Raw genomic sequence first — 14,974 nt, 5'->3', positions numbered from 1 at the left:
AAGGGAAAGGCTCTCTCAAAGCAAAGGTTATCACACTGGATAGTGGATACCATTGCTTTGGCATACCAGCAGCAAGGTCGTCCGTGCCCCCTTGGTGTGAAAGCCCACTCCACACGTAGTGTGGCTTCCTCTTGGGCTCTAGCGCATGGCGCCTCGCTAACAGACATTTGTAGAGCTGCAGGCTGGGCGACACCCAACACATTCGCGAGATTCTATAATCTCCGAGTAGAGCCAGTTTCTTCTCATGTACTCGCTTCAACCAGCCGGTGCTAGATTCTGCTCAGGTGTCTTCGCTTGCTCGCCATTCCCCTCCACGGACGGGATACGTGCGATATTTTCCTCAGGTGAGTCTGATAAGCTCTGAGTTTCCTCCAGCACTGCTTACGTCAACGCCTGAGTTATGCCAAAATTTCCATACTCAGCTTTTGCGCTTGACTAGGTGCCACCATGTGCATGGTCCCCTCTCTAGGCGACCCCCACATGTGTATTCCACTGTAAGTCTCCTTGTGAGCGGGTGTCTTTCCCTTGGCAAGCCACTCTTGCCACCCCTGGGGTTGAAAAATTCCACCTGCGGTTGGACACCTCAGTGATCTTCCATATGCAGCCTCTGGCCATATGTGTATTCTAAGTCCCCCCCATCAATGGCTGGGCGTAATTGCATACTTCTCTTTTGGGATATGCTCCCCAGTGTACCTTGGTATCCCTGTGTTAAGTAGGACTCCTTCGTTCGTGCTAGTCTCACAACAGGGAGCTCAGACTTACGCAGGGCACTGGAAGACAGCCGAGGTGGCGTGATTAGACTGGGAACCCCAATCGTCGTCATCCGACGTAACTCGGAGTGACCACGAAAGGGAACGTCTCGGTTACGGATGTAACCCTCGTTCCCTGAGTGGGAACGGAGACGTTACGTCTCCCTGCCACTTCCGCTGTACCGCTGAAAACGCCTGGGGCCGGTCTCGGCTCCTCAGCGAAGGCATGTCTGCATTGTGCTCGCGTACTTCCTTATATACCCCCTGCGGCGGGCGGAGTTACGCTATGCAAATTCCGCAGACCCATGGCATTTCATTGCCATAGGCTCGTTTTCTAATACTCGAAGGTGATAGGCTTCTAAGCGAAACCCCAATCGTCGTCATCCGACGTAACGTCTCCGTTCCCACTCAGGGAACGAGGGTTACATCCGTAACCGAGACGTTCTTGCAGTTCTTACCTTGTTAATCAAATACAATAAATAAGATCAATTAAGCATTCATATAGGCCAATTCACACTGCATCGACAGACAGCGACCAACGTGGACAAACACCAGATTACAGTATGTCACTTCTCAGACATTCCACAATCCGACAAACATGATTCAGCATAAAAAGCCCTATAAGCCCATGCAAACACCAGACGAACTGTCTTGTTGCTGTCTGTCTGCGCAGTGTGATTCGGCCTTATAATGTGAGATAAAATTTTCCCTGATCCCTTTTTGTATTAAGTACTACAGATTACTTTAAAGGGATAGCTCACCCAAAAATGAAAATTCTGTCCTCATTTACTCACCCTCATGTCGTTCCAAATCTGTAAAACATTTGTTCATCTTCAAAACAAAAATGAAGATCTTTTTGCTGAAATCTGAAAGCTTTCTGTCCCTCCATCGACAGTCTTCGCAACTAACACTTTGACCACTTTCTCATAAAGAGTTCGTAAAAGGAACCGAGTGGTTTAGTCCAAATTTTCCGAAGAGACTCGATTGGTCAGTTTTTCTGTCATTTGGCCAAAATCTCAAACTGTGAAGTGGTTTGCACAGGCAATTGGGCTTGTACAGGATTGGCTATGACTCGACAACACATGCTAGACGAAGACGCTCTTCTCCGCTCCTCAAATACATACATATATACATACATAATTATAACCACCCATTTTACAGAAAAAGTGTTTAAATATTAATATTTCAGTGCAAAAATGCTGGTTATTCTTGTGCTCATTGTTTTCATCAAGATCTGGCCGTGTGGTCACATAATATATATGGACTAGTGTTGTCACGGTACCAAAATGTCAGTATTCGGTACCAATACCAGTGAAAATCCACGGTTCTCGGTACCAATTTCGGTACCAAAGGGCTAGAAATCAATAAGTTATTTGCTGATATTTCCTCGTCATCATGGAGAGCGCAGTTCGCACCGTTTCAAAAATAGTCAATCTCCGAATGCGAATGAACTTAGTCTGAATTAGTATTGTTTTTATACAGTATGAGGATCCTTTTTCAAATACAAGGTCAATATTGATTTTCACTAACGACAAAACAACAAATTATCCATGAACTTATATGGAACTACCCACTAAACATTGGACGTCGGATAGACGTGCAGATCATGTCTATATTGGGTCCGTCGGTCCATGACCAATTCTGGACATCTATTCGACGTCCAAACTAGGTCCACTATTTGGACGTCCAACCATGACCCAACTTGGACGTCATATTGACGTTCAACATTGTACCTTTGAACTGGGTAATTTTTTGGAAGTCATTTGGACGTCTATGACAGGTGCAGGAAATTTACATGATTACTAGGGGTGTAATGGTTCACAAAATTCACGGTTTGGTTCGATATATATGATACACTTGTGTCACGGTTCGGTTCGGTACGTTTTTGATACAGCAAAAAGAAAGAAATGCCAGGGAAATTTCCTTGATTTAATTTTATTAAAACTAAAATCATAAAGTATGATTTTTTTTTACTTTGAGCAATTCTAGAGCTATAATTGACTCTTCTTAGGAGCATATAAAACAAAACAGCTCCTTGGAAAAAATGAAATGTAATATTGTAGTAGTTATAAACAAAGGTTTATTTTAGTTCAGGTCAACATTTGAGGGCATCAATTGTATTCATAATGTCAAAATAAAACTGACGTAATGTTACTTGAAGGCATTATGCCTACTATTCCTGCCAAACTTCCATGGTTGCAGTTAGTGTTACTACAGTAAATCCATGGTGAATGTTGCTGATCTGTGGACACTGGATAGTTCATTCATGGCACAATGTTTCTTCCTGGTTTCCACATCAGCGCTGTTTGATCCGTTAATAACGGAGAAATGTGAATGTTTCTCACTAGATCTCGCAGCGATGTTATTACTTCTGTGGCGAATTCAAATGCTTTCTTTACTGGATCTCTTAGCGCTGCGTAGTAACAGTGTCGCATGATCACGATCGGCTCGCGCTGCACTGGTCCAAACTGATAAACGGTCCTTCAACCACACAATAACCAGCAGTTTCGTTCCGCTTGCATTACGTTTGCTATTTGATGTTGGGCAATGTTGTGGTCGTGCCGGCGTCTCTTACATTATGAGCGCGCTTGCCACGCGCAATGCTCGTGTGTGTGTCTCAGCGCTTTAATAAAGAGGACGCGCAACAGCACGCGCTCAGTGCATGCATGCGCATCAAGGAACCAGGTTTGAACGGCTCCTCGGTACCACCGGTACTTAAGAAAACTTGGTACCGTGACGTTTACGTTTTTTTAGTACCGACTTGGTACCGAAGTACCGGGTCTTTTGACAACACTAATATGGACCATATTATGGTCTAGTTGCAAAAGTTCAAATTGAATCAGAACATTTATGCATCTAAGTCAGACCTCCATGCAACTGGACCGTAATATTCTTCATTGGAAATTAATTATTTCCAGTCTGTCATTTGTCTGTCCATTGATTTTGACCAATATTAGAAGTGGACCACAAGGGAAAAAACATCTTTTTAAGTCTGACCTACTTTACTGTGATCAAAGGAAGGATCATATAATGGTAGATTAATATGTTGAGACAAGCTAAACAAAAAACTTCCAAGGGCCTGGCGACATCAGCAGCTGCAGTTTGCTTGCCCACCAAGCCACATTGAATAGCCACATCAATCCCAGATGTGTTTAACTCTAGGAACGAGAGGCAGAGTATGAAGCTGAGCAGGTACGAATCAAAAAAGAAAAAGAGGAAGTAGCATGACAGAGCTCTTCAAGAACGGGACAGGGAGCATAAAGCCGAGCAGGTAAAATGTTACAGTATGTCTTTATAAAAAATTACTAAATTCCTTTGTATGAGATGTATACCCATGATGGCGTAATACATTTTGCATGCTGGATTCTGGATTTCAAATAAATTAGTTTTTCTCTGAACTGTGAGGATGAGATCAGGGCACGGAGGAACCAGGAAGCGGCTGCGAGGGAATGGAGAAGAAAAGAGAAAGAGAAGACTTTGAAAAAGCTGGAAGAGGAAGAGGAGCCAAAGGCTGCTCGTTTGGAACAAATGACTCATAAGAATCACTTGGTGTCCATTGAAGCCAGACGAGAGAGAGCAGAGTTTGAGAGGGTCCTGAGGTACAAACACCATCACATGTATCAAGTACTATTAGCATGGCCGTACACAAGGTTTTAGAAATACAGAGGTACAAAAACTAAGCTTGCTAACATTTTCGGGCCCCCCCCCCCCGATCTACATTTGTGCATTTTAAAGATGTCATATGATGCTATTTTAAAAGTTCATTATTTTGTTTATTGGGTGTAATAGAATAGGTTAACTTGCTTTTATGTAAAAAAAAAAAACACTTTACATACTGTATATTATTGCATAGCCTCTATTCCCAGTCTGTCTGAAGCACAGATTGCTCTGATTGGCCAGCTGACCCAGTGCATTGTGATTGGCCAAAATCCTCAATGCACTTTCCATAATTGGAAACTCCAAGGCTGCGTCCGAAATCGCGTACTATGTGAGTAGGTACTACATTTAAATTAGAACGTACTTCGCGACCGTTAAAAAAGTACGTTCTATATAGTATGAATACAGTTAGAATGAATGGAGTCCGGACGTACTACATGCGCGGTCACATCAGCGCGAAAAATTAAAGAGCCCGTTGCACTGACTGCACCAGCTTAGAGCAATGTTTTTAGTTCTTCTCTCCGCTTTCGTCTGCGTTTTTACGTTGTTCGTGCTCACAATTCAGAGTAGTCGGTCAGTGGCTCGCGCACACACACACACACACACACCTGTGAGCAATGGCAGATGTTGATTTTTGGTAAGGAAAAAGTAATTCATTTGCTTGTGATATTACCATCAATTAATAAACATGAATGAATAAGTAGTAGCCTATGCGTGTGTTTATCTCTGTTGATTCATTCATGCAATATCACAGTGTGTGTGTGTGTGTGTGTGTGTATGACACACAGACACAGTGAACAGTAGGGTAACACATTGAGGTCAGATACAATACACACATTCATATACGTGTATATATGCAGACTTCAGACGTAAAAGAAAAAAAAATCTTCTAAAATGAGCATTTTTATCAAGCTTGTATTATTTAGGTTCAGTAATTTCACTTTAATGACAATTAATAGGTCCTTTTCATTGCCATTAAAGTGAAATAACTGAACATAAACATACAAGCTTGATAAAAAAAATTTCAGATGGCACTTAGAGGCTTTTACATCTTAAGTATTCATATGTGTGTGTGTGTATACATAAGAAATGGATCATATACATATAATACATACATATTATATTTATAAATAATCCAACACAGAAAACAAGTGTCTTGTCGATTCAAATTGTATTCTGAAATAAACTATAAACACGTTTACAGACTGTGAGCCCTACAACCTACTGCACCAATTCTTCATCTATATTTTAAAGATGGAGCTGACCTCCACCCCAACCTCCGACTTTCACAGTAGTCCATCCAGTCAGTCACTGATTGCGACCATGGGTGGAAAAAAAGGACATCGAGATGCTGGTGTTCTAGCTACATATCAAGCTTAATTTTTTACAAATTATTTACTTTAAATTTGGGTAGGAAAAATTCAAGTGGAAATCCAAAAATTACCCAGGGTGTAAAGTTCTCATCTTGTACACATGCTTTTAAAGAAACAGATTTTTAATTATTTTAAAGTGACGCCCAACAAATGAGATTGTTAGTAAGAAAGTCCCTTTAGATATTTTAGAAGGTTACCTTACTGAAGCTGCTGAAGTTAATTTTCTTCCCTCAAGATGACACTTTAATAAATAAAAAGTTTTAAAACTTTTGCTTTTGGTGGTGATTTAAGCTCTATTATACTACTTTGTGCCAAAGTTGTGTGATTTTGTTTTATGCTGTGTATTCTGTATCCATTTAAAAGTTAAAAAATACAAAAATAAAGCATATACATTTTAAATGTGTCTGGAGTGTGGGTATTTATAGTGTGGTACTCATATTTTTCAGATATACCTGCAATTTGCTTGTTTCAAAAAACATCTGGAATCTGCCACAAAATAAGTGCACACACAACACCCTTTAAAAATATGAATTACTCAATGCCACATATTAAACACTTTACAACTGACAATCTTTTTGTTTTGAGGTGTTTTGTAATAAAACTTGCTAAAACAGCATTACAAAATGAACTTACTAACAAATAAATGTAAAGAGAGTGTGTAACATTTGTTTTCTTTATTAATTTTTTTTAGCAATTATTTCTAAAAGCTGAAGGAATCTTTCCTCTCTCTCGTAGCTCTCTTTTCTTTCCTCCCTTTCATTAGCCACCCTCCACTCTATAAGAACACAGGTGTGTTCATCAGCCCCCTGCAAAATCAACACAGAATTTAACATTAGTGATGAACCATGGTCAATCTATATTACTATATTAATATTAATATTAATGTTACATGGACAAGTTGAGGTACGTTACACTTGAAACAGTAGCTTGCTAACGTTACGTAGCCATCACATATTACATATCAACACTGGTAAAGAAGAAATAAAATCGTTGTAATATTAAAAAATAAAAGTTTTGTAATTCTCTTATTTAACTGAGAAACAATGTCGTTGTTTAAATAAAACCGTGTTAACTAACTTAACTGACAGGCATTAGCTCGTCTGTTCGGTAATAATAATGATAAAATTGTCATTTTGCAGCCAATTCACAAACTTGTACCCTCGATTTACATTATTTAAACTTTTAACAAGTCAATGGTTTACTTAAATTATGTTAAACGAATACAATTTAACCACAAATAAACAAAAATGTACTTACACTTGAAAACAGCCGCGTCTCCTTTTTCCGCCATTTTCAAATATAACGACGACAACTCCTCTCCCGTGGCATCATGGGATAGTAAAGTGTCCATCGTATGCGCACTTCAGAATCTCGCCGGATGCAGTAGGTCATCCGGGTACTTCTCGCCTACTGTTTTTCGAATTCTATGATTTCGGACATACTACTCTGCTCGCGTACTGTTTTTCGCATACTATATAGTAGGGAAGTATTCAATTTCGGACGCAGCTCAAGGCTTCTAAAGCAAATGTAAACACACAGTTAATAATGGCATTGGTATAACCGAATCAGTTAGAGCCCGAAATAATCAAGCAGATAGACCAGAACCAATTTCTGCAAGCACCTTAAGCTGTACCTTATCGATAATACGCGTTTCCCGAAATGTTCTTAGTTAAGTATACCTTCTGTAATTCATACGTTCGGAAGGTTGGTCTGGACCACTCTTAGCTTTACCTTATCACTGTTGCAGGTCTATACGAATATAACTGTGAAGTTTTAATACATTCAGACAGTGTTCAATTAGGCTCATTCAAGTGTTTTCATGCAAATAATAAAACTGTCATTACACAGATTGTTGTTAGATTTTTTATTATATTATTATATATATTATATTATTCATTTAATTAAAGAGCGCTTTTAAAGGCCAGTGAAAGCATAGGCTACTGTTAGTAAGTTAGCTACTGTTAGCTACTGTAAGTCCTAGGCCTATTCGGACGCTAATTGTTTCTCATGGGCTTGTATTTTAAACATTTACAGGGGTAAGTCGGTGATTTTAGTGCCGTCCGAATCCATAATATCAGTGTTTTTTCTCACCCAACCCGCGTAAAAATCCCTGGCCAAATTAGTACCTACTGTTTTTTGGCAAACAGGTCGTGTGGTAATTTAATTGCCGTCTGAATCCACATCTCTGAGTTTACAAGAAGAGATTCAAAATTCACTATTTAAATCCTTTTTGATCACTGCAGAGCACCGTACGTAAGATGTACACTTTTATTTAGTCCTAATAAATGCAATTTAGAGGGGAGAATGGACAAAGATAACATTGAAGATTGTATGCTGTATACTCCTTTTCCAGGGCACAGCAGGATTTAATTGAGAAAGAACGAGATAAAGAGGAGCAGCGGCATCAACACATCCAGAGGCATGCTGAGGCTGTGAGGCAGCAGATACGGGAGAGAGAAGTGCAGGCCGTCAGCCAGCGCCGAGAGCTGTTTCGAGAGGGGGAACGACTGGAGGAGGAGGCGCGCAGTCGCAGAGCCCGACTGGAGGAGATTAAAGAAAAGAAACTAAGGGAACTCAGGTATGTCCTTAGAGTAAAGTAGACAGCAAAATGCATTTTCTTTATATATACACTATTCTCTTTGCCACCGACATTGACTCATAAACACTAGTTTATCAATAAATGATTAAAAGTAATTCAATTAATGTCATAAACGTGCGACTAGTCGACTAATGGCTTAAATGAACAACTACCAGTCAACCAGAAAAAATCTTTAGTCAGGGCAGCCCTAAAAATGACATAAGACTGTAATGAAAATATGAGTTATGAATGAGTAATGAAATAAGGAATGATGGATTGCATACAGGAAAGAAGACACAGTGGCCTCAAAAAGTGTTTGGACACTTACGGCACAATTAAAAATTTATGAATTTCATTGCATTAACTACAAAATATCACACCAAGGGCCCTATCTTGCACCCAGCGCAATTGACTTTGTACACCGACGCATGTATCATTCCTATTTTGTACCCGACGCACAGCGGACTTTTCCCTCCACAGACGCACGTCGGTAAATTAGGGAATGAACTTGCGCTCTCGGGGGCGGTTCAGCGAAAAGAGGCGGCGTGTTCTGGCGCAAACGTTCCCTGGTGCTATTTTGCAGTTCCAGAAAACAATTCCACCACAGACCAGGAAAAACCTAGTCTAAAGTCAGTGGCGCATTATTCAGATGCTATTTTAAGGGCGCATGCTTGGCCATAATGTAGCGTGTGCACAACGCGCATACACTTTGCTTCTCTCATCTACACACAGCAGTTGCCATTTTTGCAAACCATACATAATTACAAGGAAAAATATTCCACATCAGGGAAATCATTGTGGTGTCCATGAAGATGTGATTTATCTGTGATAAATCTAGCTTACATATTTACCAAAATTATTATACGCCTGTTTAACTGAACAATGTCACTTCTCTGTCTTTTATGGCCCTGACGAGAACGTCAGTCTCCTCGGCTGTGAACTGCTCCTGGCAAATCTGCCGTTATAATAGCAATCCGCCATGGAACAAGCGCGCCTGCTCTTAAAGGGAATGTGAGATGACGCTCTGATTGGTTTATGGCACGTTACGCCCAAACCACACCTATGAGTAATGAAGCTACTTCAGACCAACCCATTTTAGATTTGCGTCGGGCGCAAGAGTCATTTATCCCGTCGGTATAATAGCAACAGCGCCTTAGATCCGCCCACAAAGTTACTTGCGTTTCGCGTTTGATACTTGCGTTTCAGATCGTTAAAATAGGGCCCATAGTGGCATTCAGGGTTTTTATTGGGAACAAGTCTAAGGCCCAAAAGATTGTCATAAATTCAGTGTTTTTTCATGTAAAAAAATTTTGTAAAAGAATATTTGAAACATAACTTTATATGAAGCAAGTAATTTTGGTATTTCAATCATTTCTACCACAAAAAAAAAAAAAGGAAGATGGAGAGAAATCTGCTTGCTACACAAGAATGAAAGGGAAAAGCATTATAGAGAGTATGCACATGACGTCAAAGAAAGACATTGCGGGTTCACCCACTGAGTGGCTGCATTAGTATTAAGCTAACACTAACGCAGCCACTCAGTGGGTGAAACCGCAGTGAATGACAAATCTAAAATGTGAAAGAGCTGCTGTGTTATTGACTATATTTCACAGTTAGGATAGGAAGGAGGAGAGTTGAGGATCTAGCCTATGTGTAAACTAAACTTCAGTTAATCAAAACAAAAGAAAAAGGCACTAGGAGAGCTAGGGAAAAAACATGAAATTCTTCATTTCTACAACAGGGTATCTGCACAATTTTTAATGTCAAATTTAAGGCATTTTAAGACCTTTTTAAGACCTGAAGAAATCAAAATGAATACCGTACATTAGGGGTGCGCAATATTGACAAAAATATGTCTAGATATTTTCTAAGTTTTGTTGATAATAATTAGATGATATTTTACTGATTGTGTTTTTGTACTGGTATCCTGGCTGGTTTAGGCCTGTTGTTGACAGCAGACCCACGAAGATATTCATATTTTTTATATTCTATGCAGTGGTCAGTTCACAGTAGTGACCGAAATGAACATTTTTATTAAGGGGCAATATTTGCCATCTTAAATTGATTTCCAGGGGCATTTTATCCTTATATATGGACATTGTTTCTAAACGTATTTAGAGGTATGCATCACCTTTTATGTCAAATTCTAACATTCAAATTAAATTATCGTTAGCCTCATGGCATAATTGCCCAAGTAATTTTTTTTAAAAAATAGGACGTAGGCAATTATGCTATGAGGCTAAATAACACAGTCCCAATGTCAAATTAAATCATTAAATTAAAATCCATCCTTGCAGTGCAGAGGTGACACAGAAGCGTTATCAAAACTGGCATTAGCCTACTATATTTACACTTCATTTACAATTGCATAAATAAAGCTATTCAATATTTAAATATGAAATGATTTATAATTGTAACGTTTTAATTAAAGGATATTTTAAATATGAAACTAAAACCACCAGTAGGTGGCGGCAAGTCACTGTCTTAGCAAGTTGTTGGAGTCATTTATTCAACCGATTTGTTCAAACGGCTGATTCATTCAGAAAAACAAGTGATTGTTCATTGAATCGTTCAAATGATTCGTTCAAAACGCGGATTTCAGTAAAAAACAAACAAACAAAAAAAATCGCTGTCTGTTGGACCGTACGGCTTCATTATGAAATTCTCGTCGGCGAAATAAAGTAAAAATTGACAATATTGTGTCCAAAAAGTAACTCACAATGTTAACTTTATTGTTAATTTAACTGTTGTATAAAATAAATAGCACATTTGCAATTGACCCTTCGCAGGGAGCTTGATTGACAGGCGATCTAACCAATCATAATCCGCCATCCGCCATTTTGTCCGACAAAGCAGTCAGGAGAGATAGCAGATTTAACATGGGAGGATTTGAACTTGAAAAACGGAATGTACTGACGCCTTTCCGCGGTTTGAAACAACATTCCTTATGTTCATTCATGTTTATTTGATGCTATAAATGAACTAGAAGGAAGAGATGATCGGTTCACGAGCAACTTTAACTGATGCTCTACAGCGATCTGTCAGACACATTTAAGAGCCACAAAACGGTAACGTTAGCAGCTATGTATCGTTTAAATTTCTTTTTTTTTTAAATGGCCAAATTTGACAGGTGAGACTTTAATATGTTTAATATCAAAAGTAACCTGGTCTGTCCTGTCTGTCAGCGTGTTGTCGGTCTCCTCTCTGCTCCGCGATGTATTTTTCACTGCGTAGCTGCTACTAGTAACTAAGGGGGGGCGGGTCTTTGCGAAATGCGAAGGGTCAATTGTGCACAGGAAAACGGCACTCTTGCTCATGTGATATTCTAATATAACAACATAATATGATATAAATATAAGACAAAAACTCATTTGGGGACATCTATAACTGCACACATCACGCAGTGAAAGCAAGCATGAGAGACAAACGCGATGTCAGCTCGCGCTCGCAGTGCCTCGTACATAACTTAGTTAAAACAATGATTACAATATCATCATAGTTCATAGACAATATCGCACATAAAGAATGAACTTACAACTGAACTGACATTCACTCGTTTTCTTCTCTCCTCTCGCGTGCAGGAGACAGACGTAGGCCGGTTTCACACTGCACGCGTTAGCGATAAAAACAAAGATGAACCAAAAGTTATATAAATGAAAAGATTAATAAAATAAGCTTCTTGACAAGTCTTTTCTCTTAAATGTATTTGAAAACTAAATAAAGCAATGCCAACTTACCCATTATAGAGTACTCTGTCTGTACACACGCCGCGCGTGACAAACGCTGCTAGTGTGAAAGCAAAATCAGTAGCAGTTTTAACATTAAGTGACATGGCATCTGACGCACAGAAGCCAATGGCACATGTCACTATGCGCATTGGCACATCCGGTGGCACATCCGGTCTTCATTGGCATGTGCCAGTGGATAGTGGCATGTGTCACTGACATTATTGGCATGTGCCACTGACATCGCGACACACTGACACTGACATGACACCTGACTGACACCGAGTCGCGGAACATGTCACCGTGTTGCGACACCTCCAGTAGTGACTGACAGATTAATCGAACACCTATAGCCTACTGACGTAATTGTGCCACAAAATCCTAAATAAATAGCCTAATTTTGCGATATTTAAAATATCAATTAAACGAATTTAAAGTGCTTTAATATTTTAATAAACGTGTTATTTGTGTCACGTCTGTATTTGATTGGTATGTGTCACTGAATGTTTTGTAATACGAGTGCTACTTTATGTTGTTTATCTCGCAAAGTCACAAACTGCCCATTCTAGGAAAGACACGAAATAAATCTATCATGGGTCACTAAGAATAACGCATTAACTGTCGCGTCCGTTACTGTAAACCTTTATTTTTGCGTGATGCTGCACATACATGCTGCACAGACGCACGCCAGTAGGTGTCAGTAGGCTATAAGTGAGTGTAACACTGGCCAGCGCAAGATTCTCATCTGTGGCTTACATATTTCAAAATAATTGTATCGAATTATGTATGTTGTAGGCTACACATTGGCTATGTTATAAATCATATTTTTTGACAAAATTGTTATGCAAGTGGCATATGACGCAGTCCATTGGCACATCTCACGTTTTAGTGACACAATATCCACTGGTACATGCCAGTTGGCCTGTCACTAAAACTGACATGTCTCTTTATGTTGTGGCACCTCCAGTAGTGACACCTGCAGCTGTCTGCCGGAGTATAATGTAGATTGTGTACCATATGCACATCGTTAATTTGTAGAACAAAAATGTATTTTATTTATTGAATAATTCCATAAAATTATTTTTTAAATATTAAAGGTATGCTACTGAGGAAGGTCCTGCGCGACCGAACGTTTGTTGCACTGAGCACTTTTTTTGCACTTAGTTTGATACATAGCCTAACAAACATATGATTTTTAATAATTATTTTTTTTTTTTACACTTTTTGGAAGGACTTGAAATATGTAAGCCACAGATGAGAATCTTGCGCTGGCCAGTGTTACACTCACTTATACTGACACCTACTGGCGTGCGTCTGTGCAGCATCACGCAAAAATAAAGGTTTACAGTAACGGACGCGACAGTTAATGCGTTATTCTTAGTGACCCATGATAGATTTATTTCGTGTCTTTCCTAGAATGGGCAGTTTGTGACTTTGCGAGATAAACAACATAAAGTAGCACTGGTATTACAAAACATTCAGTGACACATACCAATCAAATACAGACGTGACACAAATAACACGTTTATTAAAATATTAAAGCACTTTAATTCGTTTAATTGATATTTTAAATATCACAAAATTAGGCTATTTATTTAGGATTTTGTGGCACAATTACGTCAGTAGGCTATAGGTGTTCGATTAATCTGTCAGTCACTACTGGAGGTGTCGCAACACGGTGACATGTTCCGCGACTCGGTGTCAGTCAGGTGTCATGTCAGTGTCAGTGTGTCGCGATGTCAGTGGCACATGCCAATAATGTCAGTGACACATGCCACATATCCACTGGCACATGCCAATGAAGACCGGATGTGCCACCGGATGTGCCAATGCGCATAGTGACATGTGCCATTGGCTTCTGTGCGTCAGATGCCATGTCACTTAATGTTAATACCGCCTCTCAGCAAAATGCACGTATCCTGCTCCCGCTCACCATACGCTCTGCTAACGCGTGCAGTGTGAAACCGGCGTAATATGCTGCCGTAAGTGACGCGAATTGTCACGTGAACAAGCAAATCCACAAAGATAGAATTAAAAAAAAAAATATGTAGGCCTACGCTAATTAGATCGTTTTAATTTCGAAAGCATTTAGATAAGTCTAAGTCAAAGTGTCATCTAAAATGTAAGACCTTTCATAAGTAAAAATAAGACATTTAAAAAAAAAAATATATATATATATATATTTAAGACTTTTTATGGCCTTAAATAAAAAAAAAATCTAATTTAAGACCTTTTAGGACTTTTTAAGGATCCGCGGGGACCCTGTACAATATTTCCAGTGTTAGAAATTGCTTCCATTTGTCAGCAAAAGTGTGCCAGATGACACAAAAACACTCCGAGACTTTTGTGAACACTGCAGATTCTACTTCCACGTTTTTGTATCCCCGCCACCTTTCTTGAGAAGTGTGTTTGCACTGTATTTCTGCCATTTAGGTTTATGATGTAATGCCATGACATTAATTTAAGTGTGACGTAAGTGTCCAGATATAGAGGTTGTGGGAAAGAAAAAGAGAGTTCCAATCTTCTTACTTCGCAGAGATTATATGTTGGGCTCTATATGTCATGGTCACACACATCTTGCAATGATTTAGACAGACAATCACATATTTCCTCTTCTGACCACAGGGCAGCTGGGCTCTCAGAAAAGTACTGCAAGGAAGTGGAGCGCAAAGTTTAAGCTCTTCCATCTTTTTCAAACTGAGGAGCAAGAGAAATGGAGGCTACGTCAAAATGGGGCAGACCTGACCTGTTGAAAAGAGATGGTATTCATCCCTCCCAGACTGGCTAAACTGACCGTCTGCCAGCTGTCTCACGTCACCAAGGTCAGATAAATCTCATCACATAGAGCCTCTTTCACCTAGATATCATCATATAGAGACTGTGTCTGTTCCC

General features: G+C 39.5%; 1 pseudogene across 1 annotated transcript in view; it reads left to right on the top strand.

The window, feature by feature from the left end:
- The window catches only part of LOC311291136 (cilia- and flagella-associated protein 45-like), a 43,734-nt pseudogene extending 28,975 nt beyond the window's left edge, over positions 1 to 14,759 (top strand). Inside the window, exons 7-10 of the transcript in view lie at positions 3,912 to 4,020; positions 4,155 to 4,348; positions 8,133 to 8,357; positions 14,708 to 14,759. The product of the transcript in view is annotated as a cilia- and flagella-associated protein 45-like (transcript). The remainder of the gene's footprint in view (positions 1 to 3,911; positions 4,021 to 4,154; positions 4,349 to 8,132; positions 8,358 to 14,707) is intronic.
- The last annotated feature ends 215 nt before the right edge of the window (positions 14,760 to 14,974 follow it).

Source organism: Rutilus rutilus, assembly GCF_951802725.1.
Source record: "Rutilus rutilus genome assembly, chromosome: 5".
Classification (NCBI taxonomy): domain Eukaryota; kingdom Metazoa; phylum Chordata; class Actinopteri; order Cypriniformes; family Leuciscidae; genus Rutilus; species Rutilus rutilus.
The sequence above is the reverse complement of the archived record's forward strand: the minus strand, read 5'-3'. Positions and strand labels throughout refer to the sequence as shown.